This window comes from Pyrgilauda ruficollis, unplaced genomic scaffold (assembly GCF_017590135.1).
Source record: "Pyrgilauda ruficollis isolate IOZ18807 unplaced genomic scaffold, ASM1759013v1 scaffold87, whole genome shotgun sequence".
Classification (NCBI taxonomy): Eukaryota; Metazoa; Chordata; class Aves; order Passeriformes; family Passeridae; genus Pyrgilauda; species Pyrgilauda ruficollis.
Genome location: NW_024530710.1, coordinates 1118941 through 1138648, shown reverse-complemented (window position 1 = coordinate 1138648; position 19708 = coordinate 1118941). Strand labels below are relative to the sequence as shown.

The 19708-nt window shown below is 40.3% G+C and overlaps 1 protein-coding gene across 7 annotated transcripts in view; it reads left to right on the top strand.

Moving 5' to 3' along the window:
- CYRIB (CYFIP related Rac1 interactor B) overlaps positions 1-19708 on the top strand; it is a 74722-nt gene that overhangs the window by 29297 nt on the left and 25717 nt on the right. For 6 of the 7 annotated variants that reach the window (XM_041488093.1, XM_041488090.1, XM_041488095.1 and 3 more), the window contains exons 2-3: positions 4287-4365; positions 15139-15175. The gene's annotated coding sequence lies outside the window, so the exon portion shown is untranslated. The remainder of the gene's footprint in view (positions 1-4286; positions 4366-15138; positions 15176-19708) is intronic. The other variant, XM_041488087.1, reaches the window with a different exon arrangement.

The following is a 19708-nucleotide window of genomic DNA, read 5'->3' as shown; positions in this document are numbered from 1 at the left end:
AGTGAATTCTAGTATTTTTATGTTTTCTTGTTTTTGTAGGACACTGGTTGTGTTGCTTTCTGCCTCTTTTTTTGCATAGCTATTTACTATGAAGAGTAGCCTGCCAGAAGCTCTGCAGGGGTTATTTTGACTGCTCAATGTGTGTGCTGTCTTAGTCTGACAGCAGAATTGTTTGTAAGCTACCATAAGCCTTCTGACACTTAGTTATCTTTATGGATCTTTATGGCTTTTTTTAAGTTCAACTCATTTTGTGTACTCTGCATTTCAGATGTGTCCTGGGATGGGCTGTTGTGTCTAGCAGTCTGTTGTGATCTGCGTTAGGGAGGATACATCACCCTAAATCCACATTACTGTCTCTCCTGTGCTTTCTGTGTTTTGGACTAAGCAAAATCAAGCACAGGCAAAGATGGTGTGTGCAGTGTGGTTTTTAAATGTGGTTCATATCTATGCAACAGTGTAGGTATACAGGCTAGGTGGAGTCACTCCTAAATGGAATTCAGAGAAAGCTTTTGAGCTGAAATAGCCTGCATGTTAAGTTGTGAAATCTACATTTGTCTGGGCTTTTGAAGATTCTCTGTAGGTTACCAAATAAAGAGGAAATGGCATCTCAGGCCACCCCAGATGGTCACTTCAGTAGTGTCCTTGAGATGTGATTGTCTGACTGGAGCAAGGCAGAGACCTGGCGTGTGGGCTATTGGGTCAGCAGTTGAAGGTTTGGGCAGAATCCAAGGACTGTACTCTGCATCTGCCTCCCTCTGCATCTCAGCCCTGAGTCATTCCTGTTACCTGCTTGTGAAGACATGTAGCCAGTTCTGACATGGGCTGTAAGCATCAGTCTTGCTTTAATGGTGGCAAAAACTGCAAAATTATGTAACTTGAAGCTCTATGTAGGCACTGCTATATCTGACTGGCTGTTTTGCCTCAGTATTTCAGCAAACTGTCTTGGATGGAGTGCCCTGAATCCTTCACTAAAACCAACTAAGCCCTGTGTTAGTGGCTTTACCCTTTGCTCCTGAGGACGTAGCCATTAATAAATTTCTCAGAAGTTTTCTTCCCTGTAGCTCAAATGAGTGTGAAACTTGGAGGCTTGAGAAGCACTTGCTGTGCCTCTGCCTGTTGAAACATGTACACCAGGGAAAAGCAAACACTGCGATTCACAGAAGGCTTTTTGCATCTTTATGGTTTATGGTTTTCTTGAGCTTGAATTTTATATGAAGAACAAGATTTAATCAGGTGCTGTGCTAATTCCACCTTCCCCTTAAGTGACAAAACTAATGAAGTAAGGGATGGTCGCTTACATCAAGAGGTGAAGTCTCCCTAATTTAGCAGGAACAAGTAGGTTTATTGTCTGCTTCCTTCTTTTGAATTCATCATCCTACAAAGCTATGCCAGCACAGTGTGTGGAGGGCAGGCAAGGATATCTCCTGGGAATGAGCTTACTCTTTTGTTGTTCACCTGCTATTCTCATTAGCCTGTCTAAGAAACAATGTTAATTTACTCCACAAAGGTCTATTGAAGTAAAGAAAATCAGTTTGTGAACAAATTTTGTCTGTAAACTAAGATGGCAGCTAACTTGGTTTTTCTCAGCTATGCTATTTATACCATAGGTTGCAGTTTGGGGATGTGTTATTTAAAAAGAAAAATAAATCTCTTTTGACAGGTTTTATGGACTGAATAGGATTAATCTAGATCATATATAAGGAATTGTTGCCTTGAAAGCTGTAGAGATCTTCCAAAGAGGCCACGTTTTCTGCAGCTTTTTCTGCATGTGCTCCCCCTTCAGCGCCCTTGCCCTTGCTGTGTGCAGTGCTGCCCAGTGCACCTGTGCAGCAGCCTCCTTCCTCTCCAGTTCCTCCTATCCCAGCAGGCTTAATTCTTGGCCCTGTGCTGGCAGATGATGTGCTTCCAGTGCTTTTCTGGATGTGCCCATCATCTTCAATCCACTGTAACATATGGCAGTTCTGCCAGGTGGGATTCTCCCATCCAGGATTGCCCCACAGCTATTGCTGCTGGCGCTGGCTTCCCTTTCTGCAGGAATGGGTTGTCAGGGAGGAGGAACTAGAGCACAGGGAATGCTGAGCAGCCACGAGTGGGAGCAGTGCAGGACTGGAGAGGGTAGAAGGGTCTCCAGTGTGCTTAGGTATTCTTTTCAGTAAACCAAAATCCTGCTTGTGATTTCAGTAGTTACAAGGAGATTTAACCAGTGGAAATATAGCAATTTTTCTGTTTAATGAAATGATCAATCATGCTTGAGAAAAAATCCATTTTTGGTACTGAATAAGAAGCTTTTCATACTGCAGTGTAGCAGGGTAGAATGAAGAGTTTTTTTATTGAGTGTATTGAAGGAACTTGTTGAGTTTCTTAAATGGTCACTCAGGCAGCAAGACTTCCAATTCTCTTAGGGACTGTAGGCAGGGATAGAGCTGCTCTGCTGTGCTCTTGCCAAGCAGCACGAATGAAAGGATCTTATGGCTTCCATTCAGTTTATAAGATAATTGTTAACCTATGCAGTTGTCTGGCAAGAGGTCCATGAATGAAGGGGACTGAATAGGGTGGTGGAACAATTGTTTAAACAAAGCCTGTGCATTAATAGAGTGAATGTGTTTTGGGTATTTTTTAGATTTCCCCTTCTGCAAGAAAGAGAAATAGTGCTTCTTACAACATTTGCAGGGAAAAAAAACAAACCACCAACACATTAACTTGACAGGCAGTTGCTTATCTTAGGTACCTCCTTGACACAAATTTGCAAAAGTTGTCATTAGTTAATATTACTCTTTCTTTGGTTTTGCTTTTCAGCTGTGTTGTAATTACTTGCTTCGATGTAGCTGTGAATAGGATGCCTTGGTTTTATCTGGCCATTATATTTGGCATAGTATCTCAGAGTCCTTGCCTTCCTTTCTCCTAGCAGGGCTCCTCGGGTTGCAAGTTTTTCCTTTGCAAAGAGGGCAGGAGGCCATGGGTGGCATCTTTTAATGGGAGTTTTCACTGTGACTAAAATCACTCCCCAGCCTCGATACTTGATAACTCTTCCTCTTCCCTCCACCCTTCCCAAGCTGGGACAAATCAGTAATGTTATGGTGTTTGTGATTAGAAATTTAACTGTAAAGCAACATATTTTTGTTAAATGCCCATTAATCAGGATTAACTGATGTAAGAGGAACTGCTGATAGCTGATTAAATACAAATTAACGCTGAATATTTCATGCCTCTTCAGCTGGATTTGAAATGACATGACAGGGATTTTATATTTCTAAACCTAGTTTGTGCTAAAAACAGACAAGTTGTAGAATATGCTTGACTTTGCTTTAAGAAGTAGGAAGAGAATTGGAGGACAAAATGGGAAGATCACTCTTTAAAAGAAATTTTGAGATGTGGGATATTAAAAAGAAGGATTCTGGTGCCAGGAATACCTGAAGCAAGAGCAGCAGTGGTTTTACTGGAGACAGTTTAAGTGACAACACTCAAGTATTTAAATTAGCTGAAATCCTTGAAAGAGAAGCAGTCTACCAAACCCCAAAGGGAAAAGACTTATGAACCTTTCACCACAACAGAAAGGTACCAGTTCTGGGCAGTTCATCACCCAGTTACTGTACTAAAAATGGTAGGCTGCTTGCTATATAAATTACTCCAAATGAACTGAAATACCCTCCAAGTGCTTGCAATGGAATCTCAGTGCTGCATTTCCGTAGGAAATGCTGTTTTGTCTGACCATACAAATACTGATTTTTCTAAACCAGAAAGTTTAGTTTCGAAGCAGAAAATCATTGTAACCCCAGAGAAGTTCAGATAGGTAAAAACTTCCATTGCTGGCATTTTTCTTTAACTGATGGAAACTGTAGCAATGAAGTGCTTTTCCCTGTGTGCAATATATGTGGCACTGTAAATAAAGCTTGAACTGAGACCTACTTTTTTCTGCTGCAATTATGTGTAACTTGGCTCCGTAATGCAGAGATGTAATGCTCTATTTTTTGTGCTGTAACTATATGTAACTTAACTCGGTAATGCTGAGATGCAATGCTCTATTTCTGATGCTTGTGATCATGGCTAGCTAATAGCCTTACTGACTCACAGAAGAGTTTGTAAGGATGCTTCTCTGTTTGCTTGTAATGTCACTTCCATAAAATCACCAAGTGTTTTTGAAATTGGCATGTCTCATTTGCATTCCTAAAGGATTATGTAGGTTCCTTGGCACTGCAGGATTAACTTTGATTTACCCCTGGCACTGGTTTATGTGATTGAAATACCATGTATTGTTTATGTCTAATGGGGTTCTTCTGTTCTTTCAGATTGTGAGGACGAGCTGCTGCATCAGTAATCTGAAGAAGGGAGTTCTCTGTTAAGACTGCAAGAAGATACTACTAACTGGTAAACACTTGCTTGGGTTTCTTTGCTTGTAGAATATTTCTTTGTTTTCCGTATTTTAGGCCAAGGGGTACAAAGTATTTTGATCTGTTGAAAACAGGAAGTTCATGAAATATTTTTTCTTTCTAACTGTCTGTAGCTCACCAGACAAAAGACTCAGTAGCTGTGGATAACATGCAGGTATTTAAATTGGAATACAAATCGATTAAATTCCTGCTCTCTCAATAGAAAAAAAAGACTGTCACTTTTTTTTCCTGTAATGACATGTTAGACATAGTCTGTTTGCCTTTTTAGCTGAGACAAATACGATATGTCTGTACTGTGTTCTATATGAATACTGTTTGAAGTGTGATAGTGCAAACAGTGAAACTTCAAATATAGTGCTTCAGAGTCTGGAGAGAGAAAAAAGAAAGCCTTAACAGAAGTCCAGATGCTTTGGAAGATGCCATTAATGTGCTTGTAATTATTCAATGGATGTTTGTTGAGGCCTGATTTTCACTGAGAATAATGTATGATAATAAAACTAAGGACATCTTGTGATTCCCAGACACACCAAGTAATGTGCAGGCTGCTTTTAGGTACAGAACAATAATAGGATCATCAGTGAAGAGCTATGACCACTTAATAGCAGTTTGCCAGTCTGTAAGTTAAGAAGATGTTGAGCTACAGTATTACACAGCAATCACAAGGAAAGCTGAGAATTTAGGACATTTGAGTGTCTTGACATAGGTAAATCATATGCACATTGATAGTGGCTACCAGTTACAGCTCACTTCTCAAATATTTAATGTTGTAGATGAAGCAGCAGTTTTCCTCTGTAATTATAACTTAGTATACACCTTCCATAAAGCTTGGATCTCACCTTTCTGTTTACTGCTTCCCCTTGAGCTGCAGGGCTCATTAAACTTGTGCCAAGGGAGGGTTCTTTGCCCAAATGGCGTGACATGATTGGGTTCAAGGATGAACATGGAAAGAAGCACATCCTAGCCAATAAGAGACATGAAGCTTTCACGATTTAAGCATTTACAGATGCTTTATTAATCTTTGCTTGCCAGTTAATTTGCCTAAATTTTATAAGCAGTCAGGGATAACTTTATAAAGTTGCAGAGAATATTAAAATGCTTGGTTTGGTTCCTCTGCCAAACCTAGATTAATAATAGGAAAGTTTTGAAAGCTTATAGTAGTCAGTAATATTTATCTGTCAGAATGACATAGTAAAAACAAACTCTTTTTTAGTCTTTTTTTTTTAATATAAAGATTACTTTCACAGTACAGCTATTTCTGAGCGATAATTTAAAGAGTTTTGTTGCCTGTAAAATTGCAGTTCCTGAAGCTAAAATACATATGAGACTCATTCCTAAATACTGGGTTTCAAAGTGTATGACCTTCAGCTTATAGGAGAAAAAACCTCTGGCATCTAGTGTGCCACCGTTTGAGGTACCAAAGCACTGTATTGCCACCATGAGTTTTGAACCACATTATCATTATCTGATAGTAACTTTTAGGATAATACTTTGGATTATTCTGATTGCATATGATGTGAATAAGTAATGCGTGTCTTTCACGAAATTCGGGTGCATAGCTTGCCCTGTACAGAAGACTGAAAAGCTCTTTAGTCTAGAATTGAAGTCTTCTGTCTCTTTTCCCTACTTTGGCTTCCTTTTCCAGCCCATCATCTCCCCATCTCTCTTGGAGGGAGAAGTTTAACAGGATGGCCATGCTGAGTGAAACTGGGTAGTTCAATGAAGTAGTTCTTTGTCTGCAGCTGTGGTAAAGTATTTATCTTAATTCAGTATTTCCTTTAGGATCAGTAAGTCTTTTTTAGCTTGGGGTAGTGCTGCACAAACTTGGTTTCATTGTTTCCAGCAGTAACTTTGATTTGGAAAGGCAGGAGCTGAGAGCCTGCTGAGCTCTACTGTGTTTTAGACCTGACCCAGGTTCTCAGCACAGGCCCCCAGCTCTGGGGCTGTGCTGAAAAGAGAATGTGACACGTGGGTGCTGCATCCCTTGGGGCAGAGTCTGTCTGTGTCTTGGTCTTGCATGACTGGTGCCAAGATAAAAATTCTAACCCAGCTGGTCACTGATGTGGTGCAGACCTATCCCAAATACTTGTAGATGTGCATTCCCATTTTATCCAGGTGGTGTTTCTTTTGCTTATGATGTTTCAGCTGTCCATTATCACAGACACTGAAGGATGAGTAACATTTCAGTGTCTGCCCTATTTTTCTTGTATTAGCTGTTCTTTTTCATTATGCTAACTTAACTTGTATGGGATTATTTTTTCAGAGTATCAGTTGTTCAGAAAAGATCTTGATAATTGTCTTCTGCTTTCACATATAATCTCTAATAATTATTCACTCTCATTTTAGTGTTATCTCTTACATGCAGCTTGAACTTGTCTGCATGCTTGAAGATTTAAAAATCTTTCCATGCAACTCAGAATTGTTCCCCTGTAATGATGATGGGGAGATGTTTTGAGCAAACTGATTAACATGTTGTGAAGTCTCTGTTCCAGTACTGATATTGCATTGATATTGTGGGTGGATTAACAGGTTTTTCATTTATGCTAATTTTAATAAATATGAAAACACCTTCAGTATTACATTTACAAAGTGAAAGCAAATGCATACCTGCCATTTTCTTATTAATTTTGAGAACTCTTTGTTGTGGCTTGTGTAGCTCTTATGAAAGTAACATTTGTCTGGCTGACACATCTTTAAATGTTTTGCTTCCTCTTGTGAAGAACCTTTAAAACTTCTTCAGTAACAATGTGAGTCTTTTTGTGCAAATCCCTTAATATGGATTAAACTTAAAAAGAGCAGGAAAATTTGTTGTCCCCATACCTTTGTGTGTGTAAAAAAGGTTGGAAGTGAAGGATCTCATGCAGAAGAGATGCTGTATTTGAGTAAGGCTCTATTCCATATGTTTAAATAATTCTGTTTGATTTTGACTGGTAGGAAAGTTTATATGAAGTCAGACATGCTGCAAGAAATATAAAGCTAGGTTCTGTTTTGTTTTGCTCAGTGCTGTTTCCTCTATTAAACAAGGAAATAGGTTTTATAAATGTGTAGCTTTTAATGGCTGCTTTCAGAAGGGTTTGTTTGTTTGTTTCTGGAAGCCTATGTAACCAACACAGAAAGTGGTGACGTTACAAATACTTCTAAAAGCTTTCTGTGCAAAGCCCACCAGATACCAACAGCAGGGTAATGTGGGAAGATCAGGGGTACAAGAATAACCTGCCACAGTGATGTTATAGAATGTAAAATATGTTAAGAAAAATTGCCTTTCTGACAACTGAAACCACTTGTACTTCCCATTTGTGCCACAACTTAAAAACAATCTCCTTTGATATTGGTGCTCTAAAGATATTGTTATAGCAGAGCCTCTTGAATTGATTTCTCATTCATGTGAAAGTGGGTTTGTGTAAATGGCTCTTAGTACACAGAGGTTAAGGACTTGTTGTGATTTTGACACTCAAGATAATGTGGCAGAAATTCTGATCATGATACTGATATTCTACCAGCATGCATTTATTTTGCATTAATGGTGGTGTATAAGGCAAAAAAAGAGAAGTAGCTGACTTGTTTTAGGCTGAACTGAGCTGTCTTGTACTTATTTGCTGTATTTTGTCTTGGGGCTTGTTTAATGTGCCTCGCTGCAATAGCACAGGAGTAGACTGAGGTGTTAGAAGCTTTTATAGGATGCTGTGTTTTTTAAAGTTTAATAGTGTGTATTATCAATGTAAATCATGTGCGTATGCTGAGGGACCATAATGTGGTATCTTTTTTTCCACAGTAGATGTAAAATAAGTTAAACCTTGAATGAGGATTGTAGTAATCTGCAAATGATCAGTGACAAGACTTTTTCACTGTAATCAAGGGGAATTCAGTGTCGAGCTCTTCCAAAATATCTTTCCTTTACATGTAGTAGTCCTTCTGCAATAGTTAACAGAGTAGTTTAAAAATAAGTGCGTTTTGAATTTGGTTTAAAGGCTTATTTAGTAAACTGTGCTCTGCTTGAGACTTCAGCCATGCCGATTTGTTTATGAAGGTAAAGCTGCTATTTTTCTTTACCTGTAAATAGTTGCTCAGTACAACATGAACTGTTTAATTTCTGTTTGTCCAATGAGCCTTCAAATCAAAGGCATTTATTTAAGGGTTGTTTTGACTTTTTGAAAAGTCACTTTTAAACAGGGCAGCAAAATATGTAAACTTTTCTCATCAGAAAGACATTTGACCTGAAAAGCTGTGCTTGTTGAGACAGGTGACTGTGGAGGTTCATATTCAGTTTTATATGGTCTCTTCTATTAGGTTGATGTCAGATGTTGCTTATTTCACTTCCTGACTTAAAGAAGAACTCTAAAATACTTGTTAAAGGACAATTCCAAGTTTTGTGGGGGGAGGGTTGTTGGTTTTTTTTAACTCTGTAGGCACTTGAACTATAGACATAAAGTCCTTTAGTTCTTGTTAGTGTTCAGCTTACTGCTTGACCACATAACTGCAGTTTTATTATTTGGAATCATGGAATGTCTCAAGTTGGAAAGGACCCACACAGATCTTAAAGGTCAGCTCCCTGCTCCTTGCAGGACTCCCTACCACTAAATCATTTGACTTAAGAGCATTGTCCAGACACTTCTTGAGCTCTGTCAGGTTTGGTGCCATGACCACTTCCCTGGGAAGCCTGTTCCAGTGACCAGACACCCCCTCAGTGAAGAAGCTTTCCTTAATGTCCCATTTGAACTGCCTCTGATGCAGCTTGCCTCCCTTTAGGTCATCATGGAATTAATTTGAGAAATTATTGAAAAGAAATAGTGTGCAGCTGTTGAGACTCAGTGCCATTAAATTACAATGAAGGAATTAAGACCTTGTTGTAGAGCTTCTGTTTTTTTAGTTTATTTTCCTGCCTGTTGGACAAAGCTGTTGAATACACACAGCAGTCCCTAGGAACTGAACCTGGACATTTCTGTGTTATCTCTCTCATGTTTGTTACCTTGTATTCTTTAATTCTTGTGTTTTTCCATCTCACGTGCTACCCAATAAACATTTAGGATCCCAGGTTAAAATATCATGGTTAGATTCTTCCTTTCTGGACAGCTAATGATTGATACAAGTGCTTTTAGTATTCTAATCATCCATGTTTTTACTAGAATAATTTCAAAACTGTATTGCTGCAATGTATAGCTGATTGGAAAAGCTTCTTCATACCCTGGCCTCTTCTGTTTTTTAATTGTAGCAGCAACAATTTTTGCAAATCTTTGTGTAGGTAGAGCTCACAGAGCTCCTGGACGAGCTGGAGGCACGTTCAAGAGCGTCAGTGCTCCATGACAGTTCCTCTGACAGGAGCAGAGCTCTTCTGTCTTCCTTGACAGAAATTGCTGCTTGTCCTAAGACTCTGATGGAGCTGTCCTTTGGAAAGTCCTGCCTCCTTTTGTGGATAAGTTACAACTGGAAGGAGCTGCCTCTGCTGGGATTGCATAGTGGGCAGCCCTGGGGACCCCAGGGGAAGGACTTAAAGTGAACTGCTTGACTGTCGTCTAGAACTGCTCAGCCCTGAGCCTGTGAGAAAACTTACTGCTGCTGCTGTCCATAGGAAGGGCTTTTCAGGCTTTCAAAAATCTCAACTGTTCTTAGCAATCTCAAACACATCCATTGTCTCTGAGCAGCAGAGGTACTGTGTGGGATGCTTCCATAGCTGTAGCATAATCAGCTTAGACCTAAGTTCATCTTAGGAGTTTTACCTATCAGAGGAATAACTAGGGCTTCAGCTTTCAATTTTTTATACTGTTGATGAACAGTTGATGGTCAGAAGTCACTAAAACCAGTAAAAAGATCTTTGAGGTGGTATGTGACTGTAACTCTTCTATGGCTGGGTTTTTTTTTTTGTTTGTTTGTTGGGGGTTTTTTGGGTTTTTTTTGTGGTAGAAGTTCCTTGCTGTTCATATGACCTAGTACAGTCCTGAGGAAAGTGTTTGTCTTTTTGTTTTTTTTTTTTTTTTTTTTTTTTATCCTGAGAGTAGAAATCTAGATTATAAGGAATAAGGACTCCTCTATTCAAGCATTAGGAAATAGAGCTGTGGGTCTTGAAGATTATGAAGTTTATTTTACTGTTTCCACTAAGCCAAAGTAATGGCTTGTCCTGGAAACAAACCATTATGTGTAAGTGGATGAAAATATAAATTTTCATGGTGAATACTGGTTTGTGTGAATATCCTCTTCTGCCATACAAACTTCTCAAATATCTTATAGTTTTCCCTTTTTTCTTATTTCTTTTCTGAAGCTGTTGGAAGGGGTATATGTATAAAACCTTGTGTCCCTCCTATTGGTCTGCATGGAAACTTTTCTGGAAGTTTTCAAGGAATCTTTTAGGTTGGGACAGGCATGCAAGGTCAAGTCCAGCCATCACCCTCCACTGCCAAATCCACAATATAATGTGATACATTAACTACAAAAGGTATTAAAAAAAAACACCATAAAACTAAGATAATATGAAGTGAAGCTGCTATGCAACAGTAACAGCTTAGAGATAATATATCCTGTGAAAGTATAATAATTAGGGAAAATGAAATAAGCTTGAAAAATTATAATGGAACAGTAGACCCTCTGATACATTCACAGTCCATTTCTATCATTAAAATACAAATTTAAAACATGGGTTTGAGCAAGTAATATTAGGTACTGTGACAGCATTGAGAAATTACACAGGATAGGGAAAGATTTAATATAACATGTGGAGTTCTAAGATGCAATTTCTCCTCACCAAGATAAATGAAAATAAACGGAGAAGAAAGATTTGAGCTGGAGCTTTACAATCAGAAGTCAAGAAAGTGGTTTTATAGCAAGCAACCAATACATTTGCTCTTTGTGAAGAACTGAGGTCACTTTGATGTAGTGGTAGCCTGCTTTGCTAATCTTAGTCTCATATACAATTGCCATACAGACATAGAAGCATCTTTGTCTACAGTCACTGATGTTAAACACCAGAGTTCACATCCATTTAGCATTGAACCATGGGTTCATCTGCAGATGCCCTGACACTCCCTTTGAAATATGATCTTAGCAATGAATTATTTTTTATAGCTTAGACATCTGTTATTGTTACTGAAGTAAAAATCAAATTTTATTACTAAACGTTTCTGAGTTCCCTCTTTTTATTACCCACAAGATGTGGGATGTATTTGACTTGTGGTTCTGTTTTGGACTGGAACTGGTTTTTATGTTTTAGTGTGTGCTTCTAAGGGTAACAGGTTTTTTAGAGCTGTTTCCACAAACTTTATTTCAAGTCTGAAACTGAACCAAGAGAGCAGGAACATCTGAAAATTGCCAGGGCAGGTAGACTTTGAGCTAGATCCTGTTCTCTCTGTATCCAAGGGCCGTTAGGATGAATGAGCTGAGAACATCTGTGCCATAGTCCACAGCTGGTTCACATGGATTTCAAGACTATGATGCTTACCAAGAGGAGTCCTAGTGCAAGCTTGAACTGCAAACTGGGAATTTAAGCACTTGTTCTGTCAGAGTGGCAGTCCTGCTGTGTTTTGAAAACAGCTTTAGTCTGGGTGTCCAGTATTTCAGATAGAGTACATGAATCCCATGCAAGCTTTTGCTAGTAAGTGTTGTAAGCTTTGTGAAGTTCGTACTTTCTGAAGTTCTCTGATGAGCTGAGATACCAGTTGAGTAGACATAAAGTAATTTAGATTCTTGGTGCAAAGTTGTTGATTATTATTTCTTACCACTCAGTGTTTTCAGAACGTGAGTGTTGGAAAGCCTGAAAAAAAATCATAATTCTTGTAGCAAATCATGACTGACAGTCACTGACAAGTCTGTGCCTGAGTGTAGAGGCTCCTTAATTAGTTCAGCCAGAGCTGGGCAGAAGACAGTGGTTTCATACTGGAAGTTAATGGTTAGCTGTTCTCATGTGAAATCTGTTTTCACGTATTGCTGAGTTAAGCAGCATCAGTTCAATATGAGGTGGATGCCCAAAGCGCAGGGCTTACTCAGTGGTTAGCCAGTTTTCATTGAGGTTTTTTTTCTCCAGTTTCATCATTCACAATGATGCCAAGTTTACTTACTGCATCTTTTTATCTGGGTACCATTTGACTTGTCAGCTGCAGGCTTTTGCTCTGGCAAATTGATGCTTGGTTTTGCTTGTGTTATGCAGCTTAGATGGTTCACTGTCCCTCTCTGATGGCTCTAGACAGTTTTCCATTTCGGTTCTTCAGTTGTTGTCACAATTCTTCAAATTTCTATTGTAGTTGGCCTGAGATACTGGCATATCCTTTGGCCTGTTTCTGCTGTGGTGGAGTTAGGCTGCAGTTCAAGCTTGTGTGTGTAAATGAGATCCCTGGGACGGGGATGCATTAATCTCTCTGCTGTTTGACTCTATGAGCTGTAACCCATTGAGTAAAGCTAATTTTCGTGCCCAGAACTTTTTTTCTCTGTAATGTAACATTAAATACTTGACTACCTCAGAATCACAAGGAATTGAAAAATGCTGGGTCTAAATTATTCAGTTTTCACTACCTATTAAGTTGTATAGTTTGCGTGTCTCATCTTGTGCCTGTTTGTGGTATTTCTATAATAATCTGCAGATCTAAATCTTGAGGATAAGTCAGAAGGAAGCTCAGAGGTTTTGCAAATCCTCTATCCCAGCATGAAAACTCAGATATTGCATGTTGAACCTGAAAGAGTTATTAATTTAGAAACACTTTAGTCTAAATTAAGGTGCATCCAAAATGCAAAAATCAATTCTGTAAAGAATCCATTACACTAATCATTTCACATCTGTCTATTTTTAATGCATCTTTGCTGGTGTTTCTCTCTGACTAGAGATCAGCAAGTCAATTTCTTGCCCATTTAGGCAGTGCTTTATTGTATTGCTCAGTGCTAACCTCTAAATTTAAAATACTGTGGTGTGAAGTCACACTGTGTAAAAAAATCAAAAACCTATCAGCTTGCCAGTATAAACCAAGCGACAGCATCAGCGCTGCTCAGTGTGAGCTGTTTTGCTCAGAGGCTTGTTCACAGGTACTGAAAGATAGGAAACCAGTTAATGGATTCCTGTGCTAACATCCCTCTGCCTGTTATTGATGATAGTCCAACTGACCTATAATTCTCAACTTTCCTGGCTGCTTCCCTTTTGCCTAATGGCTTTGCTGTTCTCCTCCTGCCTTCATTACCACAGGAGTCCTAGAAGGCTTTGTTAATTATTAACTTCCAATCATTCATTGAAGCCTTCAGGACAAGCCACCTGAGCATCAGCACGTTGTTCTTGCAGGTGGTAAGTGCTTATGCCTCTGTGTGTGCAGCATTGTGTCCAGAAAGATGGAAAGACCTGACCTCATTTTTTTTCCTAATAATTCTATCAGTTGCAAATACGTGTATTTCTGTAGAAATTAACTAGTACCATTAGAAGACACTTTTTTTTCAAAGTTCCTAAGCTAGCTGCAACAGTGGGCTTTCCTTTCATTTTCAGATTTATTTCTGTAGTTTGCTCATTCTAATGAATTTAAGTTTCTTGTTTTTGTTTATAGCTCAGTCCTATCTGACTTTTCTTTCACTCTTTTTCAGGAAATTAGCTTAGAGTAGTGTTGGGTCGCGCTTTGGTTTCAGTTTCTCTTTGCAATGCCAGTTGTGTTCAGGCGTGACCTGCAGAGGACTGGCAATTTCCAGAGTTTTATTTTTGTTGTGCTGTCTCGAAGCACAAATTGAGCAGTCTGAAGTCATGAGAAGGGAGAAGAAAACCAACCATACTTAAAATATGCCTAGTGAGAGTGGGTGCATTTTAGAGAATTGCAGCAGCTCCTACAAAGACAGTTCTGTGTTTACCATGTTGTCCTGAATTACTGGCTGCTGCTTATTTCTGGGAAGCTCAAGTCAATAGGAAAAAGGCAAAAGCAGCTGCTGCCCAAACTTAAGCCTGGGAGACATCTTCTTTGAGAGAGATGTGTGCAGTGAATAGAACAGAGTGTTAAATTTCTGCAGTTGTAACTGTTTTTGTCATGTTTTTGATGGTCATGTTTTTGCTTATGCTCAGTTCTCTGGGCTGTGAAGAGTCATTCTCACTGTAGTCTCCACTCTGCCTCTTGCCTGTGCCTTCCCTAGTTAATATTACACTGTTATTTCCTGTGAAGCCTTCAGTTACTGTAATACTCCATATCTTCTCCTTTAAACTGTACTATTAACATAATTTTTTCACCATGTTATGACGGTGGTAATGATGTGTGCAGCACACTGAGGCTGTCCAAGAACACTAGTTTTCTTTGTTAAGCAAATGGTTTTCAGTGACTTGAAAATGCCTTCTCTGGAGGTCAGCATGCAAGCCTTGAATTTTTTCAAGTGCATATTTGTATGGTTGGATTAGAATCTTGTGTGATTTTCTTGTTAAAGCAATGTGAAATGCAAGCAGAACAGTTTGCCACTGGTATTTTATTGCAGCTTTGACTCTTTAGTTAATAAATTTATTCTGGAATATATGTGTTTATGCATTGTCTAATATGGCAGCATTTTTCCCTGGAAGCACATTCATTGCCAAATAATGGCATTCCCTATTTATTTGTATGCCTAGAGATAAAAACACAGTTCTGAATTACATTTTCTTAGCATATTTTGTAAAAGTCCTGGTGGCGTATGGATCCAGGACTATGTTTATGAAGTAGATAAATAAGAACAGTATGTCTGGAACAGATGTGTGTTTGCCCTTCCAAGGTCACATTGCATTGCATTTAAGACTTTTGGTGTAAAAGAATTAATTTCCATAACCTCTTTTTTCTTTTTAAAACAGACTGGAGGCCAAGAACAGAGTGCAGCACTGGCTGTAGGTAAGAATTGAAACTTAACCTGCTTGAAAACTGCTGACAAATAAGCAAAATTGTAGTATGTTAAAGGACAGAAAATGGGATTCTTTCAATATTAGTAATTTTCCCTGCAAGAACTTGTTTTCCCTCTTTTCCTTCAAGAACTCTTGAGATTTGTGGTCTCTGGGAGTCCTGATCCCTGACAGAATTTATGCCTCTGTGTTTCAAGATGCTGAACCAGGCTGCAAGGATTTGGTTTTTGCTTCCCCAGGGCCTCACCACAGAGCCTGGCGAGGCTGATTTTGAAAACTCTTCACCAGAGTGATGTGAAGTCTCATTACTTCAAAGAAGGCAATTCTATTATAAACAAAGTGGTTTGGCCACTTTGTGAACTTGCCCTAGAAGACTGTGCAACTTCTTGAAGTATTTGAATGAGATAATGTTTTGGTGGTTTTTCTCTCTGTCTTTTTAGTAAAGCTACTGTGTAGCTGAACCAGATCACTTATGCCAGAAACCAGTACTCTGAACCAGCTTGTGAGACTGAAGAGGTAGCACATGCTCATGTGAAGGTTTTAGCTCTTAGTTTTATAACCTGCTGCTTCTCATCTAAGCTACTGCACAGTGCTGTGTTATACTTCATGTTTATTGTGCTTTGTCAGCACAGCTGTTAATCTTCTGTCACATTGGGAAGGTAATGGTATGAAACGTGAGGTAGGATTTATTTTTCTTCTGTTTTTGATTAATCATCAAAAATCCATTGAATTCTGGGGAGCTGGTTAAATGGATTTGTGTTGAGGATTAATCCAGGCTAGATATCAGGCGCCCACCAAAGCCACTCTGTCATTACCTTCCGAGTTGGAGAAGGGAGACAAAATACAACAAAAAGCTCATGGATTGAGATATGGGTGGGGGGAGATCATTCACCAGTTACTGTCACAGGCAAAACAGACTCAGCTTAGGAAAACTAGTTGAATTTCTTACCATTTGATTTAGAGCTCCTTCCCCCGACCCCTCCTTCCTTACTAGGCTTAACTTTATCTCAGTTCTTTACCTCACCCCTCCCTGCTCAGTCAGGGGAGATGGTGAATGGGGATTACAGGCACTTCATCACCATTTGTTTCTGGTGCTGCTGCTTTCTCCTCAGGGAGAGGAGCCCTTCCCTGTTCCAGTGTGGGATGTCCCTCCTACAGGACAAAGTCCTCCAGAAACTTTTCCAACATGAGTCCTTACCAAGGGCTGCACAAACTTCCCAAGTTCTTCACAAACTGTTGGTCCCTTCCATGGGGTGCAGTCCTGCAGGAACAGGCTGCTCCAGTGTGCCCCACAGGGCCACAGGTCTTGCCAGGAGCCTGCTCCACCATGGGCTTCCCACAGGATCACAGCCTCCTCTGGGCATCCACCTGCTCCCGTGTAGGGTGCTCCACCTCCAGGCTGCAGGTGGATCTCTGCTCCCATGGGGGAGTAGCAGTAGTACCTTGTTCTTTTAATAGCTTTTACTTACAAAGTCCTTGAGGGTATTGTTAAAGCTGCAGTTGGAGCTAGTGCAGACTTTTAATTTATAGCATTGTGTGCATTTTCAAATTAAACATTATAAAAGTTACTAAAGTGGGTCAGACCATGGGTCCATCTAGGCAAGTCCAGATTCCAGGACCACCATCTTTCTTCCCCTCTGCATGTGTGCACTTGGTTTTGCACATCCTTTCACAACTTCCACTTATTCCTCTATTAGAGCAGTACTGCTTCTGCTTAGGAAGGTGAGAGTCCAGAAAAGCTAGGAAAACTCAGGTTGCATTGCTGGGAATGATACTGCCTGCAGGAAGAAGAATGCTGTCCAGCTAATTAGTACAGCACATGGCAAATAACTTCTGTTTTCTTTGAAGAAACTGTGAACCACCAGTGTTTCAGGTATTGAAGGGAGAATGTTTATAAGTCCAGGTGATGTGGTGTCCAGTTCAGTAGAAGCTGAGGCATCAGACTCCTGATGCTTTCAATTTCTCCAGTTATGCCAAGACAAAGTTAACTGCCAGATGCTTGACAGCATCATAAATCATCAGGGAATCACCAGTGTTCAGAGTTGGGAGGGAGTGACAAGCCATACCCAAGCAACATGTAAAGAACTGAAGACTATGGAAAAGTTTGGTTAAATTTTAAAGAAGGGGACAAACTGAACTAGATGTTGCTGTTGAATAAGGTTAAAACCTGAAAAAAAGCTTAATATTCAGTGAAACCTAAATCTTTGTGTGAGCAGGTGCTTAAGGAATAGTAGGAACAGGGATAACATGTATTTGTGGTTCTTCTAGTATGTAATTTCAGATGGAGTATTTTTCAGAGCCACATGTGATTATTAAAGGTGTTCAGTATTCTTAATGCCTTTCCATTCTGCCCATGTACCTGGTTTTCCTCAGGAGCTGCTGCAAACTTCTTGTGAGACGAGATGAGATGGAGCTGTAGAGTTCACAGATGGACCCCTGCAGAAAATCTTAACTCTGCATGATATTCTGTCTATTTGTTATTGATCTTAATGGATTTCAGGTTGTATGATATCACTGAAGAATAGCACATGTTTCTCCATATTTCCAACAGGTGGATGAGAATTGTCTTACAATATCTTAGCCTTACTGAGTACCTTTAGTTTGATTTTAAGGTTAAAATAAAATTTGAGATGATTGGAGAAATGGAAAATGGGAAAAAAAGTTATCATACTTGCACAACTATATAAATCTGGACCAGAAATCTGTAGCAGACCACCAGCGATAGAAATCTGAGCCAGTCTGGTCAGGTGGGGATTTTTTTGTTTAGTTGGGATTTTTTTAACACTTGCTTTCCAACAAGAAAAACTATTCAGGTTCAGTAAAAGTAGTTGGTGCTATGTCTTTTGAGAGGATCTGAAGAAGTAACTGGGTGTAAAAAGGATGTCTGTAGATCCTTCATCTTGCAAGGAGTCACTTTTGAAACTTTAAATAAATAAGCAACCACGTAGAGAGCAGTTTTATCCCTCTGCCCTGCCTGTCTGTTTGTTACTGTTTCTGAAAACAGATGGGATGGGAAGGAGCATCATCCTGCTACTCATCCTCTGTTGTACCATCATCATCTTGATGTGCTTCATTAGCCTTCTGTATCCTGCAAACATACTGTGTCTGACTGGTGTCTCAGAAAAAGGAAAGTCCACAGAATAATCAGAAAGCTGTCCTGAAATGTGGAAACCTGCCCTTCCAGCTCCATGATTTGGAAGGCCATAGGCCTTCCTTTCCTCCTTGGTATTTCAGAGCTGCTGTGTCACTGAACTGAATTCTCAGATGGACAGTCAAGTTCATACACACAAGGTTTGTATGTTGAGCACTGTGACATTCCAGTAGAAGTCCCTTGAGATGGAATATGTTAATGGCTATTTCTGTCCATCAGCTTGATGATAATTTGTCATGACATTGCAGGATTGCAAGCCAAGGCACTGAAGGGATGCAACATTTTTGGAACTGAACTCTGAGAAAACATTTTACCTGAGTGCTGCAGAGTGATGTGGGTGCTTGTACTCCTTGTCCTGGTGCAATAGATGGCAGCACTGCCAAGGCTGTGGGATCCTCAGTGCAGCTTCACCCAGCTCTGATACTGATAGATGGGAATTCAGCTCCGGAAAGGAAACCATTTCCAAACCAAACTAGGCTGGAAGAGGAATGCTGTTCCTCTTGTGAAATATGAACTGGAAAATGGCACATCAACTGGACTAGTTAGGAAGTTAGGAACTGAAAACATACTTCTTTTATTAGCATTTAGATAAAATTTGTAGATTTGGGGTTTTGGTTTGGTTTTTTTTTTATTTTTGGTTGTGGTTTTGCTTTTTTTCTTTATACAGAGGTGACTGGCAGGAGAAGGACTTACCATACAAATTATTGTTGGGCTTGGGGTTTTTTTTTTTGGAGATGAGAGCTTGAGGGTTCTTAAATTATAGGCTGACATCCCGGAAATATGAAACTTTCTTAGTAACGTGGTAGTATAGCACAGTTCTACACCATCTTTTGTAGAGTGAGCAGCTTTTCTCTAAAAGAATAAAAAAAGTGTAAATCTGCCACAGCTCGTAGTAAATGGGTTTTTTTTTGTATCTTTATGTACCTGATAAAAACATTCCCAGTTTACTCTGAGAAAAGGTAGACTCGAGATCCCCCAGGATAACGGCAGTGTGAGCGCAGTGTTTGGGCCGAGGGACGCCGGCCGGGCCGGGCTGTCGGGATGCCGGCCGGGCCGGGCCGGGCTGTCGGGACGCCGGCCGGGCCGGGCTGTCGGGACGCCGGCCGGGCCGGGCTGTCGGGACGCCGGCCGGGCCGGGCTGTCGGGATGCCGGCCGGGCTGTCGGGATGCCGGCCGGGCTGTCGGGATGCCGGCCGGGCTGTCGGGATGCCGGCCGGGCTGTCGGGATGCCGGCCGGGCTGTCGGGATGCCGGCCGGGCTGTCGGGATGCCGGCCGGGCTGTCGGGATGCCGGCCGGGCTGTCGGGATGCCGGCCGGGCTGTCGGGATGCCGGCCGGGCTGGGATCCCTTGGACCCGCCGGTCGCAGCTTCCCT